Source organism: Nomascus leucogenys, chromosome 15 (assembly GCF_006542625.1).
Source record: "Nomascus leucogenys isolate Asia chromosome 15, Asia_NLE_v1, whole genome shotgun sequence".
In the NCBI taxonomy this organism is placed as follows: Eukaryota; Metazoa; Chordata; class Mammalia; order Primates; family Hylobatidae; genus Nomascus; species Nomascus leucogenys.
The window spans coordinates 79,911,228-79,915,629 of NC_044395.1; positions in this window are offsets into that span (position 1 = coordinate 79,911,228).

Sequence of the window (4,402 nt, forward strand, 5' to 3'; positions counted from 1 at the left end):
GAAGTCTTTGTGGGCCTGGTTCTATAATTTGCTGTTTCTGCTGCCACTGACTCATGGTGGTCTGTTTCCTTGCACACATCATTTTGATTGTGAGCCCCTAGTTTTTGGAATCTTATGATAATTCTATAAGGCTTGGCTTGAGAGTGCATTTCTGCAGGGAAGATTCTTGATTGCTTCTGTCAGGCATCAGGACATACTGATAACAGAACAGAGTCCACTTTATTTTTTCTTTTTCAAGGTCCACTTAAATTCAATCGATCATCTTGAGGGTTTTAAGACCATGTGTAAATTAGTGTCATTTCAGAACCCCTAGTTATGCAATGGTCAGCCAGTAGCACTGAAACCTCAGGGCACTATTTTCTCCCCCAACTACCCTAAATCAAGGTGGACAACTTGCTGCTTAGTTATACTGTGCAGGTTTTACGTTTCGTTTGTTTTATTTTTCATCAATTATCCTGTTTCTCAGAGAGTATAGCTGTTTCTGAGTCCTGGCTTTATTCAGAGGGCTCTCTAATTTGACTCCCTGCACTGCATGGATATAAGGATTAGTGCAGAGTCACCCCTTCATTCCTAGTAAAGTTCTGTGTGTAACAGGTCTAGGCCACCAGACTGTACAGAATTCTCTGGAGTGTGTGATACTTTCTTCCCATATATTCACTTGGGTCTGACTTTACTTCTGGCCTTCAGTTCCTCTTCCTTTATATGTTAGATCCTCACAACAATCCCCAAAGGTATTTGTTTTAAAGATAAGTACACTAAGGATCAGAGATGTTAAGTAAATTTCCCAAAGTCACAAAGCTAATGAGTTGTTAAGCTGAGATTTGAATTCAAGCCTTCTGATGCCTCAAGCTGTATATTTTCAGCTACATCCATCTCTTTAACTTGGAGGACTTAGTTTTGGGAAGGATTGTCTCAGGGTTGATGCATTACCAGTGGTGGTGGAGAGGGCTATACACGGCCCTGTGGCTCCAGAGGACAGACCCTTGAGGAGTGGGTGAGAATTACACAGAGATAAATGGAGACTGGAGATCTGGAGCAGCTTCCAGCAAGTGTCTGACAATGAGAGGGAGTGAGTTCCCCATCGCTGGGGGTGTGAGATGACCATCTCTTCAAAAAACCCCTGCCTGGGGTGGCTGCAGAGAGCAACCTCTGAGTTTCCTCTGGCTGATAGCCTTAGCCACTGTCATTCTCTTGGTCAGCCCTGGACATCCCTGGAGAGGATGACTCAGCCGTCCATTTTAAATAGGGTGGTTCCGAAGAATACATTCCTGGTTATTCAAGTTTCTAGGGAGTCCTTGGGAAAGGCTTGGTTGATGAGGAAATCACTGGGGGGTGATTAACAACTCTTTGATCAGCTTCTTCCTCCTTTGCCAGCCTCACCCAGCAGCCTTTCACAGGGGCCTGTTTTCTTCTAAACACACAGAATGAAAGAATGTGACACATCAGGTTTTAATCTTGGGTCTCAGCCCAGAAAAAAATTTGAAACCTGAAACTAGTGAAACCCATTAATTTACAATTAAATTTCAAAGGGCTGTTCCCCCAAAATGCCCTCTTCCAACCAAATAATTTGAACTCAGAGCCATAAATTATGTGATGTGTTTTGTCCCCAGCCTGCGAAGTGTGCTGGATTAGTAGCCCAGCCTGGGGCTTCCAGCTACCTCCTCCTTCAGACTGAAAGTCTTCTAAACTATGAATGGTACCAGTAATGATTCCCATTTGTACAGAAGTTGCAATTGACAGAGCACTTCCACGTTACTCACATTTGAGCCTCCAAAGACTCCATGTGGGATAAGGCATTACATAGATGAGGAACAGAAGTCTTGGGGAGATGGAAAGGTTGAGGGACTTGAGCAAGACACACGGTTTCTAAGGAGCAGATCCAGGACCTGAATCTGGATTTCTTGATTCTCTTTTCAGAGAAGATAATTTAACTACTTTCGTCAGTGCAGCCTCCTCAGCATAATTAAATCTTATACAGGAGAAGAGTTTAATTTTTATAACTGGAAATAAAAATGCTTCAATGGATCCTCTCAGGCTGCGACCATTCCCAATCTCCCTCCATTACTCCTCCCCTGTATCCCAGGAGAAAACCCTTTTAGGGCTCCACTGTGGTTATAACAACGTGCGTTCCTCTTCTCACAAGTGACGACAGTGTCGCGTCATGGCTGAGCGCACAGGGCCAAGTCCTGCCTCCTCTTCAGCTGTGGCCTTGGGCCTGTTAGCTAACCAATGTGAAGCTCAACTTCACACTGCTGACCTTGAGGGGATGTGGTGATGACTAAATGACATAAAGTACTGGAGAGCTTAGCACAGTCTGCAGCATGTAAGTGCCCCATAAATGCAGATTGAACATAGCTATACAAAACAAGGACGGTAGGTCAAACCCTAGGACTGCAAAGACTCCATTCATTCCAGCAGCTTTGACTGAACATATGCTTTGTGCCAGATGCTTCTGTGTCATTACTCATTGACTCCTCACAACAACCCTATGAGGCAGATGTTATTATTCCCATTATACACATGGGGAAACTGAGGCTTACTTGCCAGCTACTTTGCTTTCATCTGTGTCAGAGCTGGGATTTGAATTCAACTCTGTGTAACTCTTGTTCCAGTACTCTACTGTGCAGTATGCAGAGATTTGGATAGAGTACATTATAGATTAGGAGTGGTGACAGGAACTCCTAAATTGGGGTGTCTAGGGACTGGACCTGAGCTGTGGCTCTCCCACACGTGCTCTGCAGCTTTAAGCCAGACACATCAGTTCTCTGGGTCTTGGTGGCTTCATCTGTAATCCAAAGAGGTTGGAAAGATCATCTCAAAGATCCTTTCCAGCTCTGGCCTGCTAAGAAGCTCCTCAGATTTCAGAAAAGACTCAGGGATATGATGCTGGAACAGAGGAAGCATATCAGTGGTCCCTGAAATTTCAAATCGGTTTTGCCTTTTGAACTCATGAGTTTCTGCATGAATTCAGAGTCTGCCAGAGGAAAACTCTCTAATTATCCTACGGGGATTAGCCCAGCTAGTAATTACCCATATTGTTTTTAATTGCATTTTATAAGGTACCTTTCATCCAAGATCTCAAAGGGCTTCTCAAATATTCATTAGCTGAGCCCCACCTACTCCCTGTGTGTATATGAAAGACAGAGACTGATTTTAATATCAGAAAGAAGATGTGGCAGGGAGAGAAAAAGGGACTGAGATCCTGGGATTAATTTTACCTCTGAGTTTAAAGGAGAGAAGAGCAGAAATATGCCAGAGAAATGCTCACCTTTGGAAGGAGTTCATGGGATATTTAGTCAAGAGCAGATGGGTCAGGAAATGTTCCTCCTTTTTAAAAAATCAACTTCTGCCAGGTATGGTGGCTCACACTCCTCCCAGGAGAGCCCTAATAGGCTTCCTTAAATGAATGGCTGAAGCCAAGGCCAAGATGTTCAGCATGTGGCCAATGGTTGCCACAATACTTCCCTGGCAGTAGGTAGAGAAAAAGTAAATCTGGGCACATATGCTAAGTCCAGGAACCTGACTGACAAATGACATCGAAAAATCATTTTGAGTAGCTCATTATGGGGTCACTCCTCTCCTTCACTCCCAACTCCCCTCCACCACGGACCTAGGCTACTCTTACTAAGTTCTCATCATTCTTGTTCCAATGAGTGGATAGAGGATGTCACTACGGAGTCCGAGAAGCTTTGCTTGGGTTGGATGAGGAGCCAGCAGTCTTCTCAGCTGGTCTGTGAGTTCCTGAAAGACAGGACTCTGCCTACGTATTCACCATTCTTTCCCCAGCACACTAGCTGGGTGCAGAAGGGTGGATGTTCAGAACGTATTTGCTGGCTAAAGGAAGGGATCACAAAGTTGCCACCCTATTTCTGGCCTTGCAAGGTGGTCTGAAACAGCCAGAGGAGGATCCTTTCCTTCCTCAGCTTGGAGATGTCTAGATCCAAAGGACAGCCAGGGCCACACAGCTCCAGTGACTTCAGAAGCCAAAGATGGAAGTCATTGCTAAACTAGGTCCCAATGACCCAGTGACGGAGGGCCTCAGGTGAGGTGATGTGGAAGGCAAGGCAGGTGCTGTGAGGTAGCAAAGAGGAAGACTGTCCTGGATACTGGGTCCTTTAGCAGGAAGGTTGGGACCAGTGGGGTAGGACTTTCAACTATTTCACTGTTGGGGGCACTAAGGGCCCTAGTTCCCTTGTTGGTGCTCTTGGGACAAAATAGCCTAGAGGGATGTGGGTGACAGAGAGAAAGATGCGTCATGGTCTTGCCCCTGAAGAGCCAGTAGTTTTATTTTGGAGATTAGACTCACACAGAGAGCAGTTAGAGCACAATGCAAGAAGGATATTTGTCTCTGACTAAACTGGGAGTTCCCTGTGTGGAAAGAGAGGGTCTTATTCATTGCAGT